The 17803-nt window shown below is 47.8% G+C and overlaps 1 protein-coding gene across 1 annotated transcript in view; it reads left to right on the top strand.

The window, feature by feature from the left end:
• LOC119977548 (glycogenin-1-like) overlaps nt 1-17803 on the top strand; it is a 164299-nt gene that overhangs the window by 371 nt on the left and 146125 nt on the right. The window lies entirely within an intron of this gene.

Genomic DNA, 17803 nt, shown 5'->3' with positions numbered 1-17803 from the left:
TTTAAGCGTGGTGGTAAAATTTGAACTCTTGTTGACTTCAGGACGGGAGAACGGCCTGGGTTGGCCATCACGAGCGGTGAGTGGTATAGGGAGATACGAAGGCCGGGAAGATTCCAGGTTTGACCTCTGGCCTCTACTGCAACAAGCCGATTACAGATAGAGCTTTAGGTGGCGTAACGCAACTGGTCCAGAGAGAGAAGGGGAGGGGTGGATGAGATAAACGTGCAGTTTACAATCTCCTGTTTGTTATTTAGCCACCTCATAAGAGTTTTACGGCACAGAAAGAGGCCCATTGTGTTTGTGTTGGCCAACCACCTATCTCTTCTAAACCCATTTTCCAGCACTTGGTCCATAGTCTTACATTTTTATGTTGACTTTAACAATGTAACACACCCCCAGTCCAATTCACTGGAGCACTATTATAGTTTGGCTCTAACTGCACTAAAGGAATCACGAGTGCAGGTGACGAAAGCTTGGTCAGAGATTATTTTTCAGGAGTGTCTTAAGGATGAGGGATTTAGGGAGAAGGTTCCGGTGCTTTGAACCCGGCAGCCAAAGGTCGGACCACCGAAGGTGGAATGAAGGAGAATGGGGATGAGAAAAGAGGCTACAATTGGAAGAGCATGCAATTAACACAAGGCTCTCTGTCTGGCGTAGGCTACAGGGGTAGGGATGGGCCAAGCAGGGATCTAACTCAAGGGCCAGAATTTTCAATTCAAGATATTTCTGGACAAAGACCGAATGGAGGTCAGTGAGCCAAGGGGTGTTGGATGAACTGCTTCTCGGAGGCGGGGTAGTTCCAAGCAGCACAGTTTGGGACACGCTCAAGTTCCTGGAGGGTGATAGAGGGGAGGCTGGCCAGGGGAGCAGAGGTGGCATCAACCATAGCCTGAAGTATGACGGTCCTGGGGGTTCAAAAAGTAGCCTCTTAGTACGGACTGCTTATATTAACATGTAAACATAGAAACATAGAATATAGGAGCAGGAGTGGGCCATTCAGCCCTTCAAGTGCACCTAATGGCATGGTAGCACGCTGGTTGGCACTGATGCCTCACAGTGCCAGGGATCCGAGTTCGATTCCCAGCTTGGGTCACTGGCTGTGCGGAGTCTGCATGTTCTCCCTGTGTCTGCGTGGGTTTCCTCCGGGTGCCCCGATTTCCTCCCACAAAAGTCCCGAAAGACGTGCTTGTTAGGTGAATTGGACATTCTGAATTCTCCCTCGGTGTACCCGAACAGGCGCCGGAATGTGGCGACTAGGAGATTTTCACAGTGACTTCCTTGCAGTGTTAATGTAAGCCTACTTGTGACACCAATAAAGATTATTACTAACCTGTGAAATGGGTGAACACCACCTCAGTTCTTGAGGCAAGAGAGTAATTTTCTTTAGCATCAGTAAGTCAGAAGATGTTGTTGGGCTGTGAGGTTTATGTGCCACAGATGTTTTTTTTCAGTGTATGATATCAGGGCGTACTGCTGAAAATGGGATGGCCACAATGTGGTTGTCACAGAATGGGCATTCAGAGAGGTACCATAAACCCCCTGGATCCCATAAAACCTGGCACAACTCACTGTCTCCACTGGGTGTAAAGAAATGGAAGGAAAATTCAGAAGCTGAGGGAAGAGAGAGAACCAAAGAGAAAATACTCAAAGATTCATCAGTAATGTCAGCATGGTTATTAGTGAGCTTATTACTGGAGGGAATGACAGGCGTGCACCTTCACTGTGACTTTTATTGCTGTCATAACATCATTATGAAGGCAATTAATTGTTATCTACATTATTGACAGTATCATGCACACTTTTATTTATGTCATCTGAACTCTCGGAGGCAATTAATCACTCGGATATAATATAAAACCTTTCTGTTGTGATAGCTCCATTTAAGATTTAAATCAATGGAGATTATTAATTCCACCTGCGGTTAATGATAAAATGACTGTGCTCTCCTCATGTAATAATAATGCCCTGGTTTGTGTGGAATTTTTATAAAGATTGTAATGTAAGCTCCCTGACTCAGTACACTGCCCGAGAATTGTGCTGTTTCATGTAGACCTCGACTCTCTTGTATTCAAGCTCAAGGACATTGCCTTAGCTGATCCCACCATCAACATCCTCAAAGTTATGATTTACCAGAAACAGCTCCACACTAACCATGGCACTAAATACTGTGGTTTCGAGGGCAGGTCAGAGGCTGTGAATTCTGTGGTTGAGTAACTCATGTCCTTACTCCCCAAACCCTGTCTGTGGTAAAGCACTGTAGTGTATAATATGTGTATTGCGGTAAATGGCCACTGTATTATATGTTTTGTGGTAAACCACTGCCCGATGGCTCCGCCTCCTCTCGGGCCCAGTATAAAGGTAGCTGTCTCCGCCTCTAATCCAGTTCGGGATCAGAGGCCAGGAGGCTTTCTGTTTAGTTAATTAAAGCCTCAGTTACGTTCACTACTCGTCGTGTGTTCATTGATGGCATATCACTGTCCACCATCTTCAAGGCCCAAGACGGGAGTGCGATGGACTACTCTCCCACTTGCCTGGACAGGGGCAGTTCCAGCAGCGCTCAAGAAGCTCGACACCATCCAGGACAAAGCACACACTCTCTCACACACATTCTCTTCCACACCCACTCACTCTCACACTCTCTCTTTCTCTCACACGCTCTTTCTCTCACACACACTCTCTCATATAAATTTACTCTCTTTCACACTCGCCCTTTCACCCTCTCACACACTCACTCTCACACTCTCGATCTCAAACACACACACACACTCTCAGTCTTTCACTCACACACTCTCTCACACACATTTAGTCACTTTCACACTCACCCTTTTACCCTCTCACACACTCTCACACACACCCACTCTCTCACACACCCACCCTCTCTCACACACACTCTCTCCCACACACTCTCTCTCTCACACACACGCTCTCTCTCTCACACACACGCTCTCTCTCTCACACACTCTCTCTCTCTCACACACTCTCTCTCACACACTCTCTCTCACACACACTCTCTCTCACACACCCACTCTCTCTCACACCCACTCTCTGTCACACACACTCTCTCTCACACATTCTCTCTCTCACACACACGTTCTCTCTCACATACACGCTCTCTCTCACACACACGCTCTCTCTCTCACACACACGCTCTCTCTCTCACACACACGCTCTCTCTCTCTCTCACACACTCTCTCTCTCTCACACTCTCTCTCTCACACACTCTCTCTCACACACACTCTCTCTCACACACCCACTCTCTCTCACACCCACTCTCTGTCTCACACACACTCTCTCACACACACTCTCCCACACACACTCTCTCACACACACACGCTCTCTCTCACACACACGCTCTCTCTCACACACACGCTCTCTCTCTCTCACACACTCTCTCTCTCTCACACACTCTCTCTCACACACTCTCTCTCACACACACTCGCTCTCACACACCCACTCTCTCTCACACCCACTCTCTCTCACACACACTCTCACACACTCTCTCTCTCACACACACGCTCTCTCTCACATACACGCTCTCTCTCACACACACACTCTCCCTCACACACTCTCTCACACACTCTCTCTCTCACACACACTCTCTCTCTCACATACACACACTCTCACACACAGGCGGAATTCTCCGCTCCCGGAAACAATCGGGTGGGCCATCGTGAACTCGGTCGAGTTTCACGATGGCCCGGAGGCCGCTCCTCACCCCCTATTCTCCCCTCCCAGTGCGGCTAGGAGCGGCGCTCCGTAACTCTCGGCCGCTGGGTGGCACGCCGAGAGTGTTGCGACGGCGGTGCCTATGTGACGTCAGCCGCGCATGCGCAGGTTGGCCGGCTACAACCCGCTCATGCGCGACTGACGTCACGACGGCTGACAGCTCGAACCCGCGCATGCACAGTGGCCGTCTTTCCCCTCAGCCGTCCCGCAAGACGTGGCGGCTTGATCTTGCGGGGCGGCGGAGAGGAAATAGTGCGTCCGATTGAGACGTCAGCCCGAAGATCGGTGGGCACCGATCGCGTGCCTGGCCGCTCCCGAGCACAGTCGTGGTGCTCAATCCCCATCAGGCCCCCTACAAGCCCCAAAACGGGCATCTCATGGCGATTTCACGATGGCAGCGACCAGGTGTGGTTGCCGCCGTCGTGAAACGGTCGCGAACTGCAGGCCGCTCGGCCCATCCGGGTCGGAGAATCACCGGTCACCGTGAAAAACGGCAAGCGACGATTCTTCCGAGTGGGGAGGGGGGGTGGGGTGGGAGAATCGCGGGGGGGCGCTAGGGGGTCGTGAAATTAGTTGGGGGGGGCCTCCCGCGATTCTCCCACCTGGCGTGGGGAGCGGAGAATTGCGCTCATAGACTCTCTCTCTCACACACGCACTCTCTCTCTCACGCACACTCTCTCATATATTCATTCTTTCTCTCACACACTCTCTTACGCTCATCAGGTGTGATTTGATGCCCGCATCTGCTGTCAGCCTGAACGGTGACCTGGGCACAAAGTCTTGCGAGAATGAGGAAGCAAGATTTTCTGTCATCCTCACCGGTGACGTAAGGAGGCCCCCTTCCACAAAGGGCAACAACCTCGTTGTAATAGATTGTAATTTGTGATGTTATAATTAACCAGCCCCCCCCCCCCTCCCCCCCCCTTGGGGTATCACCCTCGGGGCATAAAGGTAAGTACAGCCCTGTGGAGAAGGGGGACCAGGGGGGTGGGGGGGGGGCACAGATTGATTCTGTCCCCCTGGAACAGGTTGACACTGTCCTGGCACAGATTGGCACTGAGGGAGGCCCCATTGTGGGGTTCCTCTGATGTATGGAGTGGGGAGGAGTGAGGGGGGGGGGGGGGTGTGGGTGGGGGGGTGGGGGCGAGCCCCGCAGCCTGTGCGAGTCCCATCGTGGTGGTTTGATGCAATTCCGATCGCAATCCACCCACACTTAGACAATTCGTTGGAAGTTGTTAACAGTGTTCAGGGTAAGATCCTGGCATGGACAGAGGATTGGCTGACTGGCAGAAGGCAGAGAGTGGGGATAAAGGGGTCTTTTCAGGATGGCAGCCAGTTACTAGCGGTGCGCCTCAGGGGTCTGTGCTGGGACCACAACTTTTCACAATATACATTAATGATCTGGAAGAAGGTACTGAAGGCACTGTTGCTAAGTTTGCAGATGATATAAAGATCTGTAGAGGGACAGGTAGTATTGAGGAAGCAAAGGGCCTGCAGAAGGACTTGGACAAGCTAGGAGAGGTGGGCAATGAAGTGGCAAATGAAATACAATGTGGAAAAGTGTGAGGTTATGCACTTTGGAAGGAAGAGTTTGGACATAGACTATTTTCTAAATGGGGAATACTTAGGAAATCAGAAGCACAAAGGGACTCTCATAAGTTTAACGTGCAGGTTCAGTCGGCAGTTAAGAAGACAAATGCAATGTTAGCATTCATGTCAGGAGAGCTAGAATACAAGAGCAGGGATGTACCTCTGAGGCTGTAAAAGGTTCTGGTCAGGCCCCATTTTGAGTACTGTGAGCAGTTTTGGGCCCCATACATAAGGAAGGATGTGCTGGCCTTGGAGAGGGTACAGAGGAGGTTCACACGAATGATTCCTGGAATGAAGAGCTTGTCGTATGAGGAACGGTTGAGGACTCTGGGTCCGTACTCGTTGGAGTTTAGAAGGATGAGAGGGGATCTTATTGAAACTTACAGGATACTGCGAGGCCTGGATAGAGTGGATGTGGAGAGGATGTTTACACTAGTAGGAAAAACTAGAACCAGAGGACACCATCTCAGGCTAAAGGAACGATCCTTGAAAACAGATGAGGAGGAATTTCTTCAGCCAGAGGGTGGTGAATGTGTAGAACTCTTTGCCGTAGAAGGCTGTGGAGGCCAAATCACTGAGTGTCTTTAAGACAGAGATAGATAGGTTCTTGATTAGTAAGGGGATCAGCGTTATGGGGAGAAGGCAGGAGAATGGGGATGAAAAAAATATCAGCCATGATTGAATGGTGGAGCAGACTCGATGGGCCAAGTGACCTAATTCTGCTCCTATTTCTTATGGTCTTATGGTTGAGGTGACGTGTCGTGTGGGACCTAAAGGCAAGACTGGCTCCTTAGAGACCGGGGCATCATTTTGAAAGTGCGCCCCAATCTCAAAATAATGCTCCAGCCCCCCCCTGTCATGATATGCAAACAGGCAACCAATGAACACTCAGAATAGGACACAACCAATGGGCAATCAGGACACTCAGAGATGGCATCACCACAAGGGGGCATGACATAAACACTATAAAAGGGATGAGGCACTCACACCCAGCCTCTTTCCACAGGCAGACATCTAGAGAGTTAGACAGGGTTGATCAGCAGCATCACACGCCAGCACGTGGCTTAGAGCAAGCTGGTACAGTTGGACTGAGTTACTACAGTTAGATTAGCAGAGAATTAAACTAATTTGAGAACTGAGTTAATAGTTCAATAAACACGTTGAACTCATTTCAGAGTCTGGAGCATCCTTTAGTTAAGACTGCATCAAGTAGCAGCCTGTGTTATCCGAAGCAGCATAACACAACATGGTACCAGGGGTGACTGTTCAATCTATTTAGTTCAACTCAGCAAGATCCGTAACAACCAGCTACTGCATACAGGCACAATGGACAAGATTCAGGCTCCTCGTCAGTTCAGGACCACTGGCAATCTTAGTGCCAACTGGCGATCATTCAAGCAGAAATTTCAATGATACGTGGAAGCATCCGACCTCAGTGGCGCGATCGATGCTCGGAAGATAGCTCTTCTACTCACCACTGTGGGTGACCTTACGATAGAGATCTTCAACTCCTTTCACTTTTCAGACTAGCAGGACAAAACAAAGTGCCAAACCATCCTGGACAAATTCGACAGCCACTGCGAGGTGGACACCAACAAAATCTTCGAGCGCTACATCTTCAAGCAGAGGATGCAAGATGAAGACGAATCCTTCAACTCTTACCGAACAAATCTTAGACTGCTAGCGCAATCCTGCAACTTCGGTGATATCACTGACTCCATGATTAGAGACCAAATTGTTTTTGGAGTCCACTCTGATCCTCTGCTAGAGCAATTGTTGAAAATCAAGCACATGACCTTTCTCTTTCAGGCCACACTGCCATAATGCCCCACCCTTCAACCCCTTCATGGCCCCGCCCCTTTAGACCCCCCCTTCCGGCCCCACTACTTCAGGCTACGCCCAGGCGTGGAGTTGAGGAGCTTGTAGCTGTGGCCGTGCAGACCTGGCAGTACCAACCATGGCACTGCCAGTGTGCCAGCGGACAGTGCCAGGCACTGCCCAGCCATCTCCCTGACAACCCAGGGCCTCCGAGTCACCCTGGCGGGCGCATCACATCTGGAACTGGATTCTCCATCCATTCAGGACAGCGGGATTTTCCGATTCCTCTGCAAGGAATGGGAGTTAGGCTGACCGCCAGATTCTCCGTGCTTGCTACCAGCGGTAGCGGGCCGGACTCGCAACGGAGAGTCGCGGCCCCGGTCTCCATTTCTGCACATGCTGTTGACTTGATTTCTAACAGCCTCGGAGCAATACCCACCTTCTGCTGGTTGCCAGTTCATTTAATGTCAGAATGAGTGAGACAGAAAGGAAGAAATCTGAGGGAATTCTGAATGAAAATGACAGCAACAAAGAACAGAGTCGAAGGAACCAGGGGCACGGTTTTCCCATCGCATGGTGCTGATCCTGTTGCACCAGGAGCATCGCGGGAGAGGCCTAAATAGTACATCGACAAATACTGATTGGTTACAGTGCAGAACAAGGTGCCAAACAAAGCAAATACATGAGCAAAAGCAGCATAGGGCATCATGAATAGTGTTCTTACAGGGAACAGATCAGTCCGAGGGGGAGCGTTGAGGAGCTTGTAGCTGTGGGGAAGAAGCTGTCCTATGTCTGGATGTGCGGGTCTTCAGACTTCTGCACCTTCTGCCTGATGGAATGGTCTGGAAGAGGGAAAAGCCTGGGTGGGAGGGGTCTCTGACAATGCTGTCTGTGTGGCGATCACTCAATTTGAGTTTGTTCTCCCCGGTATCAATGTATCAGTAAATGCAAGCTTTGGCAATTACAATGTTAAACTAATTGCTGAACCTCCAAAAGAGAACAATTGACACAGTTGGAACAGTTGGGGTGAGGGAACCATCAGGAGTTTGTCTCTTTGCAGAGCTGCATGCGGAATAAACTTGCTGAAGGTAAAAAACAAGCTGCTGTATTTTTTCCCCATCATACAGTAGCAATGGCATTAACATCTGGTGGAGGAGAGATTGCATTGTGAATAATTTTTTTAAACATTTTTTAAAATCTTAGAGTATCTAATTAATTTTTCCAATTAAGGGGCAATTTGGCTTGTGGGGGCAAAACCCACCCAAACACGGGGAGAATGTGCAAACTCCACACGGACAGTGACCCAGAGCCGGGATCGAACCTGGGACCTTGGCGCTGTGAGGCAGCAATGCTAACCCACTGTGCCAACGTGCTGCCCTTGCATTGTGAATAATGAATGCAGTGCTCAAATCTAACTGAAGTTCTAATAAGTCGCTATTTCACCTGGTGTGCCCATTTGGGAACATGGGTCGTGAGAAGGGAGGAGGTTAAAATGCCCGCATAAAATAGTCCTGTGGGAAGGGTGTAGGTTGTTGGGGATGATTGACGAGTGGACCAGGATGTCCCAGAGTGAATGATTGCTTCGGAATGCAAGTGGCGGGGAAGATGGTCTTGGTGGTGGGGGGGGGGGGGGGGGGGGGGGGGGGGGGGGGGGGGGCATCGTGCTAAAGGTGGAGGAAAGGGGCGAGGATGATCTGTTGAATGTGGAGACTAGCGGGGTGAAAGGTGACAAGTGAAACCTTATCGTGCTTCTGAGAGGGAGTGGGAGGGGGCGACGTGGGATCGAGCCGGTTGCGGACCCTGTGAGGGGGGGGGGGGGTGCGATCCAACAGTCGAGGGAAAAGGGCGACATGTCAGAGGCACTGGAATGGAAGGTGGCATCGGCAGAACAGATACGACATAATGAAATGAAATGAAATTAAATTAAAATCGCTTATTGTCACGAGTAGGCTTCAATGAAGTTACTGTGAAAAGCCCCTAGTCACTCAGAAAATGTGGAATCCTGGCAGGATGTGGGGGCCAAGCGATGTCAGCTGTGTGAGTCGGTGGCTGAGAGGGGAATTTGGACAATAACCTCTCGAAGTTGAATTGATGAGTGCATACTGCTGATGTGAAACCTGCCTGTGTTGATTCACAGTTTGCTTTTCAATTATGGTGAAAGAAAATCTGAGATAGCAGTATATACATAATGCGGTAGCAAACCCATTCTGTGATTAAGCATAACCTTGTCGTTTGCATGTATTTGTTTCTGTCTGGCTAGTGTCTCAAGAAAAACCCTCTGTGTTTAATTGCTAATGGGTGACAACAGGAGGTTTGCCCTTGATTGTGATATTCCTCCCACAGTCGGTTCAAATGAGGATTTGGGGCTGCACAGTAGCACAGTGATTAGCACAGGTGCTTCACAGCTCCAGGGTCCCAGGTTCGATTCCCGGCTGGGCCACTGTCTGCGGAGTCTGCACGTTCTCCCCGTGTCTGCGTGGGTTTCCTCCGGGTGCTCCGGTTTCCTCCCACAGTCCAAAGATGTGCGGTTTAGGTGTATTGCCCATGCTAAATTGCCCTTAGTGTCCAAAAAGGGTAAGTGGGGATTACTGGGTTACGGGGATAGGGTAGATATGTGGGCTTGAGTAGGGTGCTCTTTGTAAGGGCCAGTGCATCTCGATGGGCCAAATGGCCTCCTTCTGCACTGTAAATTCTATGATTCTATGATACGCCCTCCTGGTTTCAACCATTAGTTTTCCATTCACAGATAAAGCAGGGAAAATGTACTCTTTCATAGAACATAGAACATAGAACAGTACAGCACAGAACAGGCCCTTCGGCCCTCGATGTTGTGCCGAGCAATGATCACCCTACTTAAACCCACGTAACCCGTATACCCGTAACCCAACAATCCCCCCATTAACCTTACACTACGGGCAATTTAGCATGGCCAATCCACCTAACCCGCACATCTTTGGACTGTGGGAGGAAACCGGAGCACCCGGAGGAAACCCACGCACACATGGGGAGGACGTGCAGACTCCACACAGACAGTGACCCAGCCGGGAATCGAACCTGGGACCACTGGAGCTGTGAAGCATTGATGCTAACCACCATGCTACCGTGAGGCCCTTTCCTCTGCATAAAGGTAGTTGGGTCAGGCCGTTTCTTTCTAAGGCTACCACCACTACTAAAATAGCATTATGCTCTCGAAGAACTCCACATTACTACTCTTTTGAATTTTAAAATTTATTTTATTCTTTCCAACACTTTTCTACTAATGAGAAGTTTACCCCTACGAGGAGTGTGAGCCTTGTGACATTATATATAAGGGACTGAAGGGGGGGATTGATGTGATGGTGTTGCCCTTTTAAGGGGGTGGGCCTGGCTGCTCACATGACCGGCTCTGGGCCAATCACGCGAGAGCGTGTGCACCCCGGCCAATAGCAAATTAGTGTGGGGCCCTGGGAGCAGGGCCCCGTGCATTGTGGACTCTGGAGCTGAAGAGCCAAGACCCACCCTATTGTGTTCTGTACCTGAACATATACCAGCCTTTGCCTTTTGTTAATAAACCCTTTATTACTATTGGATATCAACATGTTAAACCCCCAATGGAGGTCCCTATGGTTTCCAATGGTCTCACCGGAATAGGAACTACCCTTGTAAGGGGGCGGGGTTTCTCCTGAAGAGGGAGAGCCCCAATTCACATAAAAACCCTGACCTAGGAGCAGGTCGGGGAAGGAGACCCTTAAGGGAGTGGAGGAGGTTGGATTTGTATCTAATAAACTTTGTTCATTAATTTCTACCTATCGCCATTGCATCCTGCTGACCGCGGTTTCAACAGATGGTGCCTTTATTGTAGATAAATGTCCAAAGATGCTGCATATCAGCACAATGCCGAGAGGAAGAGACTTGTGGGGGTGTGGGGGGTTTAAGGAAGACCGTAAAGGTGGAGAAGGAGATGGGAAGGCAGTGCAGCACAGGCAGAGAAATCATGAAGATAGGGCTCAGGTGGCTGCCAATGGTGGGGTGAAGTTATGATCAAGATGTAGAATCAGTCTGGTTAGAAATAAAAATAGCAAAGGGGAGAAGTCCCTTGTAAAGATAATCTATAGGTACCCAAACAGTAATACTGGAGTGGGGCACAGTATAAACCAGGAAATATGGGGGCGGGGGGTGGGTACTTGTAAGAAAGGAAAGGCAATAATCATGGGTGATTTTATATGCCCATCAACTGGATTAATCAAATTGGCCAGGGTAACCTTGAAGGGGAGTTCATTTAATGTATTGGAGACTGTTTCCTGGAACAATGAAACGAAAAATGAAATGAAAATCGTTTATTGTCACAAGTAGGCTTCAAATGAAGTTACTGTAAAAAGCCCCTCGTCGCCATATTCCGGCGCCTGTTCGGGGAGGCTGGTACGTGAACCGTACTATGTTGTAGAACCAACCAGTCAGTAGGCTATTCTGGATTTGGTATTGTGTAATGAGGAGGGAGTAATTGATGACATCATAGTTAAGGATCCTTGAGGGAATAGTGATCAGAATGTGATAGAATTCTAAATTCAGTTTGTGGTCGGAAAAGTGGAGTTCCACTAGCATTCTGGAATTAAACAAAGGTAATTACATAAGAATGAAGACAGATTTGGCCCTAGTGGGCTGGGCAGGAAGGTTAATGGTAGGATAGCTGATGAGTAGTGGCAGTTGTTTAAGGAAATGCTCCATCCCGCACAACTAAAATATATTCCAGAGAGGAAGTAAGACAGTAAGAGGGATAAAATGTATCCACGGCTAAGCAATATAAAGGCCAAAACTAAGGTACACCACTGGCAGGCTGGAAGATTGGGAAACTTTCAAACATAAACAAAGGGTTACTAAAACAGTAATTAAAAAGAGCTGAGGTACATTACGAAAGAAAGCTAGTGCAAAAAATCAAAAAGGATAGCAAAATCTTTTATAAGTACATAAAAGGGAAGAGAGTAGCTAAAGTGAATGTTGGTTCCTTGGAAGATGAAACCAGAGAGTTAATAGTCGGGAACACAGAAACAGGAGACAAGATAGCAGCGATGCAAAATCAATATTTTGCCTCAGTTTTCATGGTGGAGGACATTAGGATCATCCCCATAGGAACGGGCAATTCAGAGGTAATAGGGAGGGTGGAACTTAGAACAATCAGCATCAATAGAGAAACGGTACTCAACAAGTTATTGATATTTAAGGCAGCAAGTCCCCTGGGCCCGATGGCCTACATCCTAGGATGTTTAAGGAAGTGGCAGCAGAGATAGTAGATCCATTGGTTATAATATTCCAAAATCCCCTGGACACGGGAAAGGTTCAAATGGATTGGAAAAATACAAATGTAATGCCCTTATTCGAAAAGGGAGGGAGGCAGAATGTAGGATATTACAGACCAGTTAGTTTAACATCAGTTGTTGGGAAATTCTTAGAATCCATTATGAAGGAAGAAAGAACAGGACATTTGGGAAGTCAAATTTCCAGCCATCAGAGTCAGCATTGTTTTATGTTCAACTAATTTGCTAGAGTTCTCCGAAGATCTAACAAGCCAAATGGATAAAGGGGATCCTGTAGATGTAGTATATCTGGAGTTGCGGGAAGCATTTGATAAGGTGCCACAACAGAAGGTTAATATACAAGGTTAGACCACATGGGGAATGGGGTAATTTATTAGCTTGGATAGAAGACTGGCTGACAGACAGGAAGCAGAGAGTCGGGTTAAATGGGTCTTTTTCTGGATGGCAAGATGTAACTAATAGGGTGCCACAGGGTTCGGTGCTTGGGCCCCAGCTATTTACAATCTATATTAATGACTGGATACAGGGAGAAGATTCTACAGCCAAATTTGCAGATGACACAATAATAGGTGGGGCAGTAAGCTGCAACGAGGAATTAAGGACCTTACAAATGGACAGAGATAGATTCGATGAGTGGAGTCGGCCAAAATGATCTAAATGGGGAGTGATGTAAGGGTGCTCAGGTGCAGAGGGATCTGGGTGTCCTCATGTATGAGTCGCAGAAAACTAGCAAGCAGGTACACAGGTAATAAAGAAAGCGAATGGAATGTTGGCATTTATAGCTAAAAGAATAGAGTATAAGGGTAAGGGAGCGTTGTTGCAACTGTACAAGGCATTGGTGAGACCACACCTGGAGTATTGTGCCCAGTTTGGGTCTCCTTATTTGAGGAAAGATGTAGTGGCACTGGAGGCAGTTCAGAGGAGGGTCACTGGATTGATTCCAGAGATTTACTTTTTCATTTTATACACTGCACAATAAACAAAGGGATATGGATCAGATACAATTTACATGAGCTCAACATTGGAATTAGCCCCCCCACCTTAGCTCCGCCCCAACCCCTTTTGCTATTTTAAGGTATTTTATTGGAATGATTAATTCCAAAGATGAGGGGCTGGATTCTCTGTTTCAGCGGCTAAGTGCTGGCTGAAACGGAGAATTTGCGGGCATTCTACGACGTCAAAATCGGCGCCGAACCCTCACCGATTCTGGCACCGGAGGGGAGGTAGCAGCAGCGCAGGGCGAAATTCCCGGCTCCCATTCCGAAAACGGCCAGAGAATGGCCGGGTCGCTGGCTGCGCATTCACACGGCGACGCCTGCAGCGGTCGAGCCGTACAACATGGTGCTGGCCGTTCGTGCTTCCGACCCGCCATCCGCGACCCCACAAGCCAACCCCTGGCCACCGCACACCAGTCCCCCCAGCCCGCAGGGAAGCCCCCCCCCCCCCTCCGTTCAGCGGCACATCTCTCATCCGGCACCAATTTGGCCGTCGAAATGTATTCTCCGCCATTATGATATCAGCGGTGGGCAGCGGAGAATCCCGCCAGTGGAGAATCCAGCCCTTTATATTCCTGGAAAGAACTATTCTGTCTAATTCCACTTTCTAGCTCTTGGTCTGTAGCACTGGAGGCAGCCGCACGTCACACACAAAGGGAACTTCTTGATTAATAAGTGAACCAAAGGTTATTCGGGGGAAGGCAGGAGAATGGGGATGAGGAAGATATCAGCCATGATTGAATAGCAGAGCAGACTTGATAGTCCGAATGGCGTATTTCTGCTTCTCTGTCTTTTGGTCTGATGGTAACAAAATCCCTTTCCACTGAGCATCCCTACAGTACAGAAGGAGGCCATTTGGCCCATCAAGTCTGCACCATCCCTCTGAAAGAGCAGCTTATCTAGGTCCACTTCCCCACCCTATCCCTGTAAACCTGCACATTGATCATGGCCAATCCACTTAACCTGCACATCTTTGGACTGTGGGAGGAAACCCACACTGACATGGGAAGAATGTGCAAACTCCACACGGACAGTCATCCATGGCCTGAAGTGAACCCGGATCCCTGGCGCTGTGGGACAGAAGTGCTAACACTGATGCACAAAGGCCAAGGGTTGAGAAGTAGTGAGCTTGGGAATAGGTTGTATCACTGATGTAAGTTTCACAAACAGGAAGCGGTGAAAGTCAAGTGCAGTGGTGACAAACGCAGAGTTAAGACTTTCAGCAGTAGATGGACTGAGAGATTCTGGAAGTTAATGACATTATGAAAAACAAAAAGAAAGATTTACATTAAGATGTTACCTGTGTGCATTTCCTCCGGATCCTCCGGTTTCCTCCCACAGTCCAAAGATGTGCAGGTTAGGTGCATTGGCCATGATTGATTGCCCCTTAGTCAGGGCAGCACGGTGGCGCAGTGGTTAGCACTGCTACCTCATGACATCAAGGACCCAGGTTCGATCCCGGCCCTGGGTCACTGTCTGTGTGGAGCTTACATATTTTCCTTGTGCCTGTGTCTGCGTGGGTCTCACCCCTACAGCCTACAAAATGTGCAGGGTAGGTGGATTAGCCACGCTAAAGTGTCCCTTGATTGAAATGAAATGAAAATGAAATGAAAATCGTTTATTGTCACACGTAGGCTTCAAATGAAGTTACTGTGAAAAGCCCCTAGTCACCATATTCCGCGCCTTTTCGGGGATGCTGGTACGGGAATGTTTTCCAGTTGTGGCAACATTCTGGTAAAATCCCTCGGCGTTCTCTCTAACGCACTTACACCCCTTATACTGAGGGAACTAAAACTGCACACAGCACTCAAGCTGTGGCTTAATTAATGTTAATGGGAGCCTTTGCAAGGAGTGAGAGGAGGAAATAAGGACAAAATACAAAAGGCAGAAAAGGGAATAGGAAAAGTGATAGGCAGAGAAACCAAGGGCCAGATTCAAACAGGGCCACAGTGAAAAACATTGGGAGCAAGACAAAAAATGTTAAAATGACAAGCTTGTGTCTTAACACGTGGAGCATTCGTAACAAAGTGGATGAACTAATCGTGCAAATGGACGTAAACAGGTATGATAGAATCGGGATTAAGGAGACAAGGCTGCAGTGTGACAAGAGATGGGAATCGAATGTCCAGCGGTATTCAGTATTTTATTTTATTTTTAAAATACATTTAGAGTACCCAATTCATTTTTTCCAATCAAGAGGCAATTTAGTGCGGCCAATCCACCTACCCTGCACATCTTTGGGTTGTGGGGGCGAAACCCTCGCAACCACGGGGAAAATGTGCAAACTCCACACGGACATTGACCCAAAGCCGGGATCGAACCTGGGACCTCGGCGCCGTGAGGCAACAGGGCTAACCCACTGTGCCGCCGTGCTGCCTTGGTATTCAGTATTTAGGGAGGACAGACAAAAAGGAAAGGCGGTGGAGTGGCAGTGCTGGTTAAAGAGGAAATTAACACAATAAAGATGGAGGATATTAACTCTGACAACGTGGAATCTGTATGGGTAAAGCTGAAAAGCAACAAGGGGTACAAAAACATGAGTGGGCATTGTATATGGACCCCCTAACTACAGTGATGATGTTGGAATAACATTAAACAGGAAATTAGAGACGCATGTGATGAAAGAACATCTGTAATTATGGGTGATTTTAATCTCCATATAGATTGGGCAAATCAAATTAGCCACAATTCCGTAGAGGAGGAATTCCTGGAGTGTATACAGCTTGGTTTTCCAGACCAATACATTGTGGAACCAACCAGAGAGCAGGCCATCTTAGACTGGGTCCTGTGTAATGAGAACAGAATCATTGGCAATCTAGGTGTGCGAGACCCCTTGGGGATGAAGCGAAGATAATATGATAGAACTTTTCTTCAAGATGGAGAGTGAAGTAACCAAAAAGAAAATGCTGGAAAATCTCAGCAGGTCTGACAGCATCTGTTAATGACAAAGAGTCATTGGACTCGAAACGTTTGCTCTTTTCTCTCCCTAAAGATGCTGTCAGACTTGTTGAGATTTTCCAGCGTTTTCTTTTTGCTTTCAGATTCCAGCAGCCACAGAAATTTGCTTTTATGGAGAGTGAAGTGGTTGATTTTGAGACTAGCATCCTGAATCTTAACAATGGAAACTACGATAAAATGAGGTGTGAGTTAGCTTTGATAGAATGGGAAATGCTACTGAAAGAATGTCAGTGGATAGGCAATGGCAAACATTCAAGGAGTGCATGGATGAATTGCAACAATTGTTTATTCCTGTCTGGCACAACAGTAAAATGGAAAAGGTGGCCAATCCATCGCTTTCAAGGGAAATTAGAGACAGTATTCGATCCAAGGAAGAAGCATACAAATTGGCCAAGAAAAACAACAGGTCTGAGGATTGGGAGCAGTTTAGAAGTCAGCAGAAGAGGACTAAGGGATTGATTAAGAAAGGGAAATAGAGTATGAAAGTAAGCTTGCAGGTAACATAAAAACTGGCTGTAAAAGTTTTGATAGCTTTGTGAAGAGAAAAATGTTGGTGAAGGCAAATGTAGGTCCCTGACAGTCAGAAACAGGGCCACGTCTATTAGGGGTCAAAGAAATGGCAGAGCAACTAAACACAAACTTTGATTCCATCTTCAGAAATGAAGACACAAATCAGATACCAGATATGTTGGGGAATGCAGGGTTTAGTGAGAGGGCCGAACAGAAGGAGATCAGTATTAGTAGAGAAATGGTGTTGGGGAAATTGATGGGATTGAAGTCTGATAAATCCCCAGGGCCTGATAATCCACACCCCAGAGTACTTAAGGAAATGACTCGAGAAATAGTGGATACATTGGTGGTCATCTTCCAGGATTCTATAGAGTTTGGAACAGTTGCTGCAGTTTGGAGGGTAGCTAATGTAACTCCACTATTTAAAAAGGGAGGGAGAGAGAAAACAGGGAATTATCGACCAGTAAGCCTGACATCAGTAGTGGGGAAATTCTAGAATCCATTATCAAAGATTTTATAGCAGAGCACTTAGAAATAGTGGCAGGATTGGATAGAGTCAGCATGGATTCATGAAGAGGAAATCATGCTTGGCAAATCTACTGGAATTTTTCTAGCAGACTAATAGAGTTGACAAGAGGGAACCAGTAGATGTAGTATATTTGGACTTTCAGAAGACATTTGACAAAATCCCGCATAAGGGATTAGTGTGTAAAATTAAAGTGCACGGGATTAGGGGTAGTGTATTGAGGTGGATAGAAAACTGGCTGGCTGGCAGGAAACAAAGAGTAGGAATTACCGTTTTATTCCAAATTGGCAGGCAATGGCTAGTGGAGTACCACAGCGATCAGTGCTAGGACTTCAGCTATTCACAATATATCATAGAGTCATAAAATTTACAGTGCAGAAGGAGGTCAT

Source organism: Scyliorhinus canicula, chromosome 14 (assembly GCF_902713615.1).
Source record: "Scyliorhinus canicula chromosome 14, sScyCan1.1, whole genome shotgun sequence".
Lineage (NCBI taxonomy): Eukaryota > Metazoa > Chordata > Chondrichthyes > Carcharhiniformes > Scyliorhinidae > Scyliorhinus > Scyliorhinus canicula.
Note: the sequence above shows the minus strand (reverse complement) of the source record. Positions and strands in the feature narration are given on the sequence as shown.